The 15,033-nt window shown below is 38.3% G+C and overlaps 1 protein-coding gene across 1 annotated transcript in view; it reads right to left on the bottom strand.

The window, feature by feature from the left end:
• The window catches only part of GPR158 (G protein-coupled receptor 158), a 187,128-nt gene that overhangs the window by 156,747 nt on the left and 15,348 nt on the right, over window positions 1-15,033 (bottom strand). The gene's annotated exons all lie outside the window — the stretch shown is intronic.

The raw sequence follows: 15,033 nt of genomic DNA, 5'->3' as shown, positions 1-15,033 counted from the left end.
TTCTGCTGTCATAAATGGTTACAGCCAGACATCAGTGAGAAAGGAGTAAACCAAGACATAAACCCTTCAAGCCTAGTAGATTTTTTTTATGGTCCTCGTATCATCCCAATATGTAAATTACCAGTTGCCAGATTTCTGTGGTCCTTCATATCACGGTTAAAAGTCAGTACACGAGATCCCTCAGAAGGTTTGGTCCAGCAGCTGAAGAGGACTGCCTGGAATGCCCAAACTATTACAGTGGCTCTCATGTAGGAATTTTGGGTGTGGGTAGATATCGTGTAGTTGAAAACCCTGAGACCATGTGTGGACAACCTAACTTTACAGGTGCTCAATAGCATCTCTATGCCAACAACTTCTTGCTCTGCTGTATCTGGAAATTTCTTAGGAATCCTTGTCTCCTGTACCCACTATACTTATTGGGTAAAAAAAGTCTTATTACAGAAAAACTTTGTCATTACTTTCATTTCAGCTAATCTAAAATTAACATTAAACCCAGGGATTTACCAATAAAAATACTGCCTGATAAAAATGTAGATTTAAATTTAGAGTCTAAAATGTAAGTTGGTTCTAACTTGTATTGTAACAACTTTCTACACAGTTCTCTACAGAATAAAAATGGTTCACCTACCTTATTAAAAACAATTGCATTAATAGGACTGCATTTTTCTCAGTTTACATATTTGAAACTTAATAAAATGCCTTTTTCCCTGATTTATATAGTTAATATCATCACTATGCTCTCGCAATTAATTACATCTTTAAGTAAGAGGCTTCTGTTATTTATCTTTCATTACATGAGTCTGTCTTTTTTAGCTAAGAAGCCTGCTGATCTCTTTTATTTATTGTTGTCAACTTTAAGTTCTAGGAAAAAAAAAAACAGGGAAGGATCTCCTCACTGTGACCTAGACATTGCTGTTTTATAAAGCAATAGCATACAGCAAGGTGCACAGGCAATACAGCTACAGCACAGGGCTTCTCTGTCAGAATTTGCTTGGGTGTATTGACAAACTGGGCATCAGTGATTTAATTGCTACAACCCCACATTTGAACTACTGTCCTTATACAACAGTTAAGTTAATGGTCTACCTTTCAGGGACAGAGGCTGATAAAGTAGTTCAACAAATGTTAGCTTTAATCAGAAATACTTTCAGTGCAAGTCATAAGAAGGAGTCGTTTGTTTCCAAGCTTCCTATCCCTTTTCCCTTGGCTGGAATACAGTCTACTGGACTGCAACATCTTCAGATCTAATTTACAATTGCTTTTAGAAACATTTAATTTCATTATGACAAACATGTCTCTATGTATTCTGTGTACCTGTGATGCAAAAGCTTTTCCCCAGTACAAGTGGGATTTTTGGGGGATGAGTTGTTAACATTTGTTTCCATACCTTCACACCTTCACAGAACTAGAGCAACTCTGGCACACAGTATCACGTGACAGAATACATCCTCATTATCATTTCTCCTGAAAAAGCAATACCAGGGGCCCTCCCTGAGAAGATCAGATTGCACCTCAACATACAGGACTATCAGAAACCGAAGTGTCAGTTAGCGACATTCTGACAGAGACAAGCAACTCTTAGTGAGAAAGGGGAATAGATGAAAACAACACTATTTTGAAAGGGTGCTGAAAAATATTCATTTTTGAGTATACACAGTAAATATCTTTAGATGTTTTGACAACTCACCAATTCTCCTATAGCTAATTTTTACCTTTCAGTCAGAGCACAGTTTCTTGAGTCAACTCTCACAAGATCAGTGCTAGCAGTGCTTTCAGGGAGAACCTACTTAATACAAGTGGGGAAAAAGAGTAAAAAATAAATTTAAGGAAGTCTAATGTCCACTGTTCTGAATCTGAACCTTTTCCTTAAATATGGTCACAGTGATTTGGGGAGAAGGAGCAAACTGTGCTAGTTGCTTTAAGAATGCTGGGTGTTTCTTATACCTATCCTAAAGAAGATTCACTCAGTTCACACCTCTAGCACTTCCTCTGCACAAGCCAAACTGGCAGTCTCAGGGAGGCATCCAAAAGGTAGTTGTCCTTTTTCTTCTTACAGACTACTTTCAGTGACAGATGTGACCAGTCCAGTGATACTCCCCAGGAGGAGCACAGGACCAAAGACACACATAACGAAATGATTCAGCACATCCAATACTTTATTGACTATATTTTAAGACAAAGGGGAGTATTATATAATATAACCTGACCACCTATGTAACACAGAACACAGTAATTCAAACAGATCCCAATGCCATGTGAATGGCTAATAAGGGTTTTCCAGAAAGGTATCTGGTCTGCATTTAAACACCAGAGAGAGAAGAGGCTTGACTATATTTGACTTGATCTTCCTGGTTAACAATGCAAATATCCCCAGCATCACTATGCATTTGTGATCAAAGTCACCAGGGCAAAATAAACACCACAAGCAAATGCACAGTTACATCTTCACACCCCCCACTGGCCGTCAGAAGGGCTTTCACAGTGAGAGAAGGCAGTCCCCCACCCAAGGGAGGGTGCAGCAGCCTCCTGCTCCCCAAGAACCTGAGCACACACACTCACACAACACACAACTTTCTGCCAATTTCTAAACTCACTTCAGCCCAATCCCTTAGACTGTATTTATTAAAGACACTACATAAGCTGGTAAGAAAATAAAAATAATAGGAAAATAATAATAGAAAATATCAGAAATTATTTTAGAATAGCAAGCCAAAACTCCAGTGTATTTCAGTGGGTAATCAATATAGAGAGGAGAAAAGCAAAACCAGACTTAAGGCAGAGTTGCACATCAATAGCACCATTTACATCTGCAAACTTCCCAAAACCAGGAACACAACCTAAAACCAAGGTTAAGCTACGCTAGAGACTCCAATTTAAAATAAGACTGCAGACTCAAGAGCACAAATTTATATAGTTGTTTAGGGTTGTTTTTTTCTGAAAAACCAAACTGTGGTGTGGGTTTTGGTGGAAGGAAAAAGGTAAAAAGAAAGGGGTCTGATTGACCCAACTATGACACTAAGGCATATTAAAGCAAAAATAATTATTGGTAACATCGTTTCAAAAAGAGGAAGCAGAAACAGAAGACTTCCCTTAACCTGCACAAAGGTGCTCCAGAAGTCAGAATGAATGCCTGCCAGAAACCAGTCTGGCCTTAACGATTTGGACCATGTCCACAGAGCTATACTTACGTATACTTATGTTGCTTGTACTGATGGTTAAATTGAACACAAAGATCAATAGTACCTGAAAAGGTGATGGAGAGAATGATCCCCTGAACAGTGAGCTGATTAGCCTTTGCTGCAAGTGGGAAGAACACATCCCATTTGCTTTCATTCTCCCTCCAAGATCTAAAATGTCTCTCTACAGAGGATGCTCTCAAAAAAGCTCGTCATAGAACAAGCACAACTGGAGCTCTGAGGGCCAGCACAATGGGTCAGCAGCTTCTGTTCTTCAGGACCAAACAAGGATTAAAATTATATTAGTGAGAACTGTCTGCAGGCTACAGACTGAAAGACCAATTCCTAATGTAAAGCGATTGCTATGAACTCATACAGTTATGGACTGTCTGACTAGATAACTACAAACATTCTCACGCTTGCAACCCAAAATTATGCAGGACTTAATCAAGGCAAGAAATAACATGGGGAAAATAAAACCAACAACCACACAGACTGTTTTTTGTAACAGTGTTTGTATCTCTAGAGAAAACTGAAGGAGTGGAGTAAGAGCACAGAGTCAAATGTTTGATGTTTCCAATTGACAAGTGAGATGTTCTTTCACTGGAAATAAGAGTTAATGTTAACAGTGTTATTCTTGCCATATAAGCCTTACTAAGAAGGTAAGTATTCAGATGTTGTACGTAATTTATGCTTTTCAAGCCCTCCTCTTCTTCCATCACTCTTTTCCTAGTAGGACATTGAGGCTTGTAGCTCTGGCTTATGGGAATAGCTCCTCTGGTCACAGGATCCCACTGACACACACAGCGCTTCACATACACACCGACTTTCTTCTCCCACGTCTGTGAGACATGACAGTCTTTTCTCATGGAGCATACATGCAAATTTAAATGCAGAATTAATGCAAGGAAAATTCTCTGAGAAGTAAAGATTTCAAAATTGATTCATCTCAATTATTATATGTATTTCAACATTTTCACCATCTAGCAGTTTTACAACAAAGATATACAAATAGGGGAAACACTTAAATCTGCTGCAGTACAATACAGTGACAAAGATGCAAAATGTCTCTATGATCATGTAATCACTGAAGAAAATATTTTTTAGGTTATGCTTGTAAAAAAAACGACTGCTATAATGTACCATTTCTTTTAAACAATGTTAGAAAGCAGCTAGAATAATCCACTTATGCATAATCAAAAGCAACACTCAATCACCTATGGAAATGAAACATAACTGAAATGTGCATTAAATATGCAAAAATATTTCTTCCTTAAGTAGCTAACTGAATAATACTTCATAAAAATTGCTTCTTATAATTACACAGTCTATGCAGCAACACAGTGGTCCCTTAGAAAGCATTATTATGGAGTCCTGTCCTGCAAGAAATTTTGAAATTAAAATTCATTTTATTATCATGGAAAAAAAATCCAGCCTTGGAGTTTTTCACAAAAATATTCCAGAATATTCATATCGGGATGATTGAAGCACCGTATTGAAACATTTACTTCAAACAAGCATCCTGTTAGTATAAAAATTCTGTATTACTAAACTACCAAGAAACATCTCCTTCAGCTACTGTAATGCAGTATTTACTTTGAAGAGCTCTGGAACAATACGAACACAGGAGCTTAAGCTCTACAGGGCAAACGTTTGGTCTCACACGCTTAAAACCTATTTGTGCCATGTCTCGTACACACTGGAATGTAAGGATGTTTTATTGTCTGGTAAAAGTTTACAAGTTCTGAAGTGCTGCTTTATTTGACTTCCTTTCTTGGAAGAGAGAGACAAGCTGTTTTGGCTGAGCTCAAAAACACAATTAATATCCAACAGCACAAGACAGATATGATCAGTGACAGAACTGGAAAAATGGTATCAAAAGTTTCTAAACCTTTCAAGAGACAAAAAAGGACACGCTTTTGGTGAGGCTTTGACTGGTAGACAGGTTTCTAGAATTGCTCACAATGTTATCACCAAGCTATTTCCATTATCCTACAACAGGACTTTCTCAAAGTGTCCTTTTCTTATTTTCTCCCCATAAGAAAGGACTAAGACTAATGTGCAGTTTTAATCAAGTTTTATCAGCTTTTCAAATTATAGAAATTACAAAGCTGCACCCTGAAAAACATATTTTCATTTTTAAAAATTAATGCTTTTTAAAATGTTGATTGAGGAAAATGCACTGCTAGTGTTGGCATCGCTGCATTTCAGGATGAAAAAATGTATCAAAATGTCTTAATTTCATACAAACCTATAACAATTTACTGAATAGCCCTAGCAATTCCCTAACTCTAGGGCAGTATTCTATACATGCAGTCTAATTCAGTCTGTTTGGAAACCTCACATTTTACAATGCAGCATACGTTGCTGAATTAAATCCCACAACCATACCCATATTGCAGTTCTTCCCTCCACTTAAAGACTTCAGTGTTAGATATTTAGATAATATGTATGAAGGGATAAAAATATTTCAAACCTAGTCCAAGCACTAAGTCAAAATCTTAGTGTTAGGCTTTCAAAGTACTGAAAGCAAATAAGTAGAGATGCTTACAGCTATTACCTAAAAAAGTAATAATCTAGATATACTTCATTTCTTCTATTGTAGTAGAAGAAAAAAGCGTTGAACTTGTTATAGAAAAAGTGCCTGAAGTAAATGATTTCTCAAAAAAACCTCACATGCACGCTTATAAGAAGTTTAAAAGAAACAAGTGATAAGCAAAAGCAGTTGGCAGTGGAAGACAGTCTTGACATAAATGTAAATAAAGCAGAGTGGAAACACAAAGCCCAAATGGGATATCATACTCCCTGGATATAAATCAGACAGCAAAAATTAATCACGTGAAAGATGAAAGAGCAGCTGACCACAAAATCACAGAGCAGCTGAGCCTGGAAGGCACCTCTGAAAGTCATCCAGTCCCAACCCCTGCTCAGAGCAGTGGAGACTTCACCTAGAGGGCAACCTCTTCTAGCATCTGACCACCCTCACAATTTAATTAAAAAAAAAAAAAAAAAGGGTTTCTTTTACTGCTTCAGTTTGAGCACTGCTTCTTGTCCTGTCATTGACTACCCCTGAGAAGAGTCTGTCTCTGTCTCCTTTACACTTTTCCATCAGGTATTTACACACATAGATAAAATCTCCCAAACCTTCTCTTCCCCAGGCTGTACAGTCCCAGCTCACTCAGCCTCTCTTCATTCAACAGGTGCTCCAAACACTGAATTATTCTGGTGGTTCCTCACTGGAGTCCCTCCAGAGCATCCAGACTCTTGAACATGAGGAGCCCAGAAGTGGGCACAGCCCTCCAGAGGAGGCCTCGACCAGCTGGCAACGCTCTGCCTAATGCAGCCCAGGAGCCTGTTGGCCCCAAAAACGCACTGCTGGCTCGTGGCCAGCTTAGTGTCCACCACTGAGCCTTTTCTGCAGAGCTGCTTTCCAGCCATGCAGCCCGTACTGGTGCAAAATAAAGACCAGTATCTCCCCAGCCTCTGTAACATCTCATCACAAAGCAGCTCTAGCAGAATGCCTCTGTGCAAAGGACCGAGTCAATCACAGCTCCACAGAAACATCTCTACAGACATTCATGCACATGCATTTATATGATGTTCATACATGTCCACACATACAAAGATTAGCAGTAAATATGTATTTATATAAAAACATAAACCCAAAAAACATTTGAGGGGTGCAAATAATTCAATTATCAGCTATAGAGATAGCTCAGGTTGTTTCTCAGGTGAGGCCAACATAGAGAGCTGTATTTTAAAACATAACAGTAAGACCATAACTGGTTTAGATGAAAGATATGGGACTCACTTTGCTTTAATTAGAATGCATAGTTATATCACTCCATGAACACTTCTTTCCCCCTAGCAAACCATATTTGAAAGAAGAAAAAATTAACAGAATAGTTACACAGAATTAGTGGTGAAAAAACCTTAACTACGACATTCTGACAAAAAGAAAAAAAATCCTACTATCTATTTCATGCAAGTAAATGAAAACTGATTGCCTTGAGAACAGCAGTTGTGGTAAATGTAGGGACCAAATTTAACTGCAGAGGAATTCTGATCCTGCTGCAAGAAGAAAACAGTGCAGTATAACAAATATAAAATTGTCTAAATGGTCTCTATGGCAATATCTACTTTCCCTCACCATCCCTTGTAAGCTAAGGAGGAATCAAAGATGGTAAATATCTTATTTATCTTAAGAAGTTTACATGCATAAGAATATAGGAAGAAGTGTTTTTTCTTTCTTAACTTTTTCACTGACAGAAAGAAGAGTAAAACCCTTAAAGGAGATGAATGATAAAGAAATGCAGTAATATGATGAAGCTCAGTAATGGCTTATAAACTTGCCAAAACACAGAAAAAAAGTAATACTCAAAAATCTAAAGATCAAAAATCAAATGTTCTGCATTCCCATGTTAGTACTGATGCTTAATATACTAACGATCTGAAAGAGCAAAGGGCGAGAAAGTCGTGAAGAAACAAAAGAAGATATTAAGCAGCTTAGTAAAGACTCAGAAATTTCCACGAGACCAGCCCCTGCTCAGGGAACAGATGACCTCATAGCCATCAGTTTACAGTACTGGTAAACACAAACCATAAGAATAAATCATTATGGATTACTAGGATTCAAACAAAAGCTTAGGTAACCCAAAAGTAGTTATTTTTCATTTGCAAAAAAAGCATTCACCTCCTACTAGAAGTCACCAATAAAAATTACTGTATTTGAATGTCTAATGCTATAAAACTGTGCTTCAAAAATAAAACTAAATTAGGGTTTTTTCCATTAAGGCTATTACTATGACTCACTACATTGCTTTGAATATGAAAATTCAGCAGCTATTCTCTCCAGCTTTTTCATCTAGGGATCTTTAATATGTTTTCAATCTAATTTTAATTTGTTATAGAAAAAGAGGAATGAACTTTCTTCTCCAGGTTAAATTAAACTTGCCTCTTGTGCAGGTATCATGAAGTATAAAAAAAGCAGGAAAAACAGTTGCTACATTTCATAAAGGCTTTTTTCTAAGTAAGACAGACAATGAATTTTTTTCTATCAGTTAACTGCTTCTCAAATCCGGGGGGCGGGGGGGTGTTCAAATAAAAAAAAAAAAAAACAACTGTACAATGTGTGCCTGAGCAGAATTGTCTTATTTTAATAATCAAAAAATCCTCTGCAATTTATTGCCTGAGTAAACTGACAGCTAAGTGTGCAAGTCAGGGACAGAGTCTGCACAGTTCAGAGGAAGTTGTGTCCTTTGCAATGACAGCAAGTGTAGCAACAGTGTGTTTACCTAAGAGGAGGTGAGGTGACTTCATTTTTGCCCAGAATTCTATCACAAGTCAAGACCACTAAGAAAACTATTAAGCTGGTCAGACACAGGCTTCAGAAATATATGAGGATGCTTAACTCTTCCTGAAGTATGGGGTGGGTGGGTGCATGCTGTAATGCACCCCAAAATCCCACTCTGAAGACAATCCAGCCTGGGCCCTGGCTGGAGCACATCAGGACTCTCAGCTCACATGCTTGTCATACCTTTCTGCAGAAACCAAACTCTGGAGGAGGTAATTTGCACACCTGGAGATCACTCTTCAACTCCAGTCAGGGCATCTATCAGCTCAGAGATAATCATTTTGTCTCTGCATCCCAGCTCCAGGATGGTGGTAATAGTCTTTATTTTACCTCACAAGATATGGGAGTACTTGCATTTCTTCCAAAATATGCATATCAAAATCTCTCACAGAAGGGAGCTGATGCTTTGAAATTGAAATGAAATCGAATATTTATCTATTTGCATATATCTAACTGTGCTTAATGCTATTAGATACATTTTTCAGATATTGTACAGTCCTGTGAATGTAGTAATAACAAATGAGAGCCCTGAATGAAGCCGTGCTCTATTTATGCCTGGGTTTGATACAGCTTCTGTCACTTCACATCTGCGAAAGGTAATCCACAGCCAGTCTGCCAAGAGAATGGTACAGCCTGGCTACCTGTCCCCAGGTTCCTTGCTGTAAGGCTTTCTGTGGCTCCCAGTACACCTTGATCTTCTGTTTCTTGCCCCAGCCACAGACAGAGCTTCTCAGCCTCTCTCCAGAGAAGAGCTCTTCTCTGGGCCCACCTCCTGCTCAGAGACTTCCCCTTTGCTACCACCATGTATATTCTGTTCATGTTCCACCAGCTAACTAAGCTTCTGAGCCTCCCCTCTCCTCTTCCCAAACAAAATGGAAAGAAGCACTAGTTCAGCTAATCAGCGCTGCCTGATGGGATCCTTTATTAAGCAGAGAAAGATCCAAAACTGTAGGCATAGCTCCAAAGGAAATGGGAACTGATGCAATGCTACCATCACCTGTCACATGCAAGATAAACCAAATACCTCCCTGCTATTTGAATTTCTGACAGACAACATCATTCACCCAACCATCTACCACTTTTCATGTTTTAACTCTGGGGGAAGGAAAACAGCAGCAAATAGAACTGACCCAGATGGATTTAAATGCTCAAAGTTAATACTGCTAACTAGGATAAAAGGAATTGTTGCAAAGGTTTTCTGCTTTGAAGAAAACACTGATAACCAAGATTAGCTCCTGCAAAACACAGTCTCATTTAAAATTTTTCTCTTAAAAGCAAAAATGCTGTAGCTAAGCAACCTGTCTCTTCCTTAAACTGAAAGTTGGTTTTCATAGCACCTTGTTTATCACTGAGAACTCTGACAAACCTCCACCTTATTTTATGTAACAGTGTCTGGGGGAGTGCCAGATTAGATCTGGTTTACTGTCATAAAGGGACTTTTCCCATGAATGCAGATGATGCAAAGTTATTTTTAAAATAGCGTCCGAAATGTTCTTTGTGTCTACTGCATGCTCTTCAAATACCCTGGGTTGTGTGAGCAGTGATCAGTTGGAGAGAAGAGATACACCTTTCTGCTTCTGAATCCCAGAAGTGCTGGCTGTTTTCTTGCCCTGCATACTAAAAGGAGCTACTGCCCTTTCTGCCTCAGATTTCCCCTTCAGCCCAGGATTTGATATAGCATTTAGTATTTGGATTCTATCATTAAAGATGTTTTCTTCTAAGAGGAAATACATCCTGACATACAACTTTCTACTCTGTTTTGGGTACTTCTCTTGCCCTACCTTGGATGGAATCTCTAGTTTCAAGAATGATTGTTTCCAAATTAGAAGCTAACTATATTCCATAAGACCATTCACTTTTCTTTCACATTTTTCTCATTCTGACTGCACTTCTCCTAACAGACAAGACAGAAAACACATGCAGGTAATAAGCAAAATCAACCATACTGAATATGACCCACTGGGTTAGGACTTCAGATGCTAATCTCCTGTCATGCTTCTTCTCCCACAGACTATGCATATTAATATTCCCACTTTGACAAGGGCACTGAAAACATTAGCCTGAAAAACCTGGAAAGCCTTTGGGTTTTTTTTCCCTTCTCTTCCAACTCAGTCCCTATTACAATTCTATTTTTAATCAGCCCCCGCCTCCCCCTTTTTCAGCTGCTTGTCTGTAGTACTGGATACAGTACGATAAAATATGATGTTTTGCTAGACAATGGAAAAAAGATCTTGGCTGTAATGCACATTTGTTTTCCTTTCTCAATTGGCTTTGTGTTTGTGCAGAATAAATACACACAATAGGCCTATGCATCTTTCTACAAACAGTTATACAGACACTGTATACAGACAGCAATGCAGCTTTCTTGTTTACTCTGCCTCTCTCATTTCCTCTGGATATTTTTGCACGCTGTCATTTGTGGAATACTGCTGAAACCCAAAGGGATGTCAGCTGAGCCTGCCTCACATTGCAAGCTGTTGGCAGGCTCATTGAGGACAGGGAAACAATGAGGAGTCCACTGCCACTTTTCACAGACTGCTGCTGCTGGTTAGAAGCAGTCAGCGAGCTCAATGGGCTATACCAGCTGATTTCTTCTGATGCTCCTCAGCCTTGATTTTATTTTTGGTGTCTCTACAAGAACTCTAAAGTTGTTACTAAAAGTGCCAGCAGCTGCTGCCAGCACGTATGGAGAAGAAATCCAATATAATAAAAGAACAGTCTTCAAGGGTTTCAAACAGGGTAAAAATGCATGTTTTCTTACTCCCATAACCCGTCTTTGACAGTACATTGTAAAACATTGCCTGTACAATGAAATTACTCTGGATTTGTTATTGGGCAACTACACTTTTTCTACATTTGTTAATTTCAGAGTTGTCTGCATTACCTAATGGTCTACCCAATTTAATTATTTTTAACTCTGCAGATATTACATGCCTCATCCCTAGCACTCCCACAGAATCCAAATTTCTTGCCCATATAGCTTTTGGTGAAGCTCTTCTCTATTTGAGTGTCAAGCTAGAGGGCAGGAAGGAGAATTGTAGCTCTTTATGCTTCACTATGAGCTGACCTTTATTCCTCCAGGTCATGAAAACAACACCTGGCCCTCAGCCTCTTTTTGGCTGATACAATTATAAAAAATTTAAAAAAAAAAAAACTTAACTTCTTGCCTAATTAGACTGGACAGTTTTCAGTTATCCTGAGGTTAAAGGAGTGCACTCCTGTTCTTCCAGTTCATCTAGGCTGCTATGAAATCAGGGTGTACTGTCCACAAAAGAGAACAAATCAGGAAAACATTTGACAGTGTATCAGGAATTCAGGTAGTCAAAAATGGGAAATCCAAAGTTCTCTGAGCTTGCTTTTGTTTGGTATTCAATTTGAGGGCACCATTCATAAATCAAGATATTTAAGAACCACCTATCCTAATGAAGAACACCTAAACCTAAGGACAGATGGAATTTTAAGGAGGAATAGTATGTCTAAGCATTTTGCATATTCGAGTCATAATATTCTTTAATTCCTCAACCAGATGCTATTTGTCTTTCAAGAAAGGACTAGCACTACAACTATTCCATCACAATCAAGTTACTCTTGATGCCTCTCCAAAGACAAATCCCAATGTCACACTTAGCATCGTGTCCTAATGATTCTGTGCCATACCATGTGAAGTCAACACAGTAATTTCAACAACAGCCTCTTTATTTTCTGGTAGAAGTTGGATCCCATCCATTCTGTCTCTTTTTTCTGTCTAGCACACACAGACCACTGGCTTACCATATGCTTACATTCACTGTAATGCACCTCCATCTCTCCCAATTGATTTTTATTTAGAAAATAAACACTTCAGAACAGCACAGAAAATAGGGAAATTTGTCTGCAGTGTGCCTAGTAGATCCCTAGCCACTATAAAATTACCTGAAATAGAAGACAAAGGAAAGAAGCTTTTTAAGTAATCCAGAGGTTGGTTTTTTTTTTCCCCTCTTGTCCATTCCTTAAGTCACTAGCTATGTTTTCATAGCATTAGGGAAGAAGGGAGTTGTATTTCTGAAATATTGAAATATTCTGAAATATTGAGCTTTATGCCTTAGATTTAATGGCATTGGTATCCCAGCCACACAGTATGGGCTATGCAATAAACAGACTTTCAGAGCCAAACCAGAAATTCACTATGGCAAAGCTTTACCAAGCAGTCTGCACAAAGGCTATGCTGCACTAAATACTCAACTCACTTAACAAAACTAAAGAGAGCAAGGAGGGTCTAACTTAAGCAGAACTGGAAGTCCAGAGATCTCTATTCTCTTCCTTACTCAGCTAGAGACAAACTTTATTAATGGGGGCAGAGCGTTCCAGCATCAGCAGATTTCTGTATCTGCCTCTAAGTAGATAAAAGAGAGTACAAAGAGTATCATTTTATTAGCATTTATAAGGAAAACTGTGTGGAAAAGATTGTTGCACAATTATGTAAGTTACCCTTATCCCACATAGCACATTCCAATGAAACAAAGTACAAAAAGCAGCATATGAGATCTACTCCTGAAGATCCCTGGTTTCAGCTGAGACAGTTTCTTCTTAGTAGCTGGTACAGTGCTGTGTGTTTTGGATTCACCGTGAGAATAACACTGATAGCAACAGTAGTGTGTTAAGCAATGCTTACATTAAGTCAAGGACTTTCAGTTTCCCATGCTCTGCCAGGGAGGAGGTGCACAAGAACCAGGAGGAAGAATAGCCAGGACAGCTGTCCCGAACTGGCCAAAGGGATATTTGAACATCTTGCTCAGTAGACAAACTGGTAGGAACATCACTTGTTATTCTTAGGTTTTATTTTCCTTTTTTTTTTTTGCCTATCATTTTAGTAGTAGTATATTTTATTATCATTAGCATTATTATGTTTCACTTTGTTTTAATTATTAAACTGTTCTTATCTCAACTCACAAATTTTCACTATTTTTTCCCCAGTTCTCCTCCACATGGCTTTGGCAGAAGGGGAACAGCTGCACAGTACTTAGTTGCCAACTGAGGCTAAACCACAAGAGACCTGCTCTTAAAGCAAGAACATTTTTCTTTACAGACTGAACTCTCCTAAAGCAGTGACCATAGGGTAAAAGGAGAGGAAGTTCCTCTACAGATTCTTCCTGCAACTCCCCATGCCCACACTTATTAAGCAAGGACTTTCAGCCTCTTCAGGTGCAGTAAGAAAAGGCACTCCCTGCCTGCAAGTTTCATTTTGGGGGAGGCTTCTACTACCTATATGTTCTTCCCTTAGCCATGACAGCCTTGTTGATTTAACAGTCTAGTGTGTGTCATGGAGAAGGAAGAACAGCTGGCAGGTTTATCCTCTGCATACAAGTTGAAAAGCCTTTCATGAAGTGGTATTCATCTCCTTAGCTGTGTTATTAACACGTCCAGGTGATCCCACCACTGACCTTTTTTTTCATTTTTTCCATTTTCCTTTTGCCGTGTTTTTATTTAGTCTTCTCACAGCGTTGGGGTTTTTTTTCCCCTCATTTCTTCTTGGTTGCAGAAAGAGATGCATTTACAATCCTATCCCTCTGCTGATAAATTTTGCTCAGAAGACATTATGAAAAGGAGGAGCACATGCCAAAGTATATAATCACATTCAGGATAATTATCATATGTTGAAAAACAAGGTTTACCAGATCACATGGGAAACAATGCTTCCTTCTAGGAAAGTATTCCCTTGAATTCAGAAGTACTTGACAAAGAAAAACATTTTTCTCCATTTGCAGAAATATTTAATCTTTAATCAGTCTGTATTAGAGACTCTTATTTCTCATTTCATTCAAGTTTATTTTAAGAAAATAATCAAATTAAAATCAAAGTGAAAAATACCAAAAAAAATAACGTTTACAAAAATTCTGAGTTCTTGGTAGACAATCGTCAACTTCCCCTACTGTCCCTTCTGAAAGCACAGAAGTTCAAGAGGTGCCTTCTCTCACAAATGGGTGCCTTTGAAAACAACTTCATATGCCATAATAAGAAAAATCATTGAATTTATTTTGTTTTAAAGTTTCATTGAACATATGACTGGCCAGGCTGAATGATCTATGATACGCTGACAGATGGAGTCAGACAGAGACCTTCAGGAGAAAGGGGAAGCAGGAAGGAACTGAACAGAAACATTTTAGTCAGCTCTGTCAAAATGTTGGCATTTCTACTAAGAAAGAATTTCAGTATCCAATTCTGCCTGTTATTCTGTATCATTCTATCAAAAGACCATGTTTTTCTGACTAAATTACTATTAGCATTCTAACTAACTTCCACTATATTTTGTAAAGCTGTCCAAGCAAAAGTGACACTGACATTAAAAGCCTATTTTCATTTTGAGCACAAAATAATTGTTTGACTTGCAAAGCAGAACCTCATAAATCATTTCATTGGTAATATTCTTTTCCCCTTTAACTGTTATTTCTTCACAATAACTTGGCTTCTGTTTCATTTAACACCAATAATTCTAAAATGCAGGCACTCCTGAAACTCACACATACC

Source organism: Myiozetetes cayanensis, unplaced genomic scaffold (assembly GCF_022539395.1).
Source record: "Myiozetetes cayanensis isolate MyiCay16 unplaced genomic scaffold, myiCay2020 scf1, whole genome shotgun sequence".
Taxonomy (NCBI): Eukaryota; Metazoa; Chordata; class Aves; order Passeriformes; family Tyrannidae; genus Myiozetetes; species Myiozetetes cayanensis.
The sequence above is the reverse complement of the archived record's forward strand: the minus strand, read 5'-3'. Positions and strand labels throughout refer to the sequence as shown.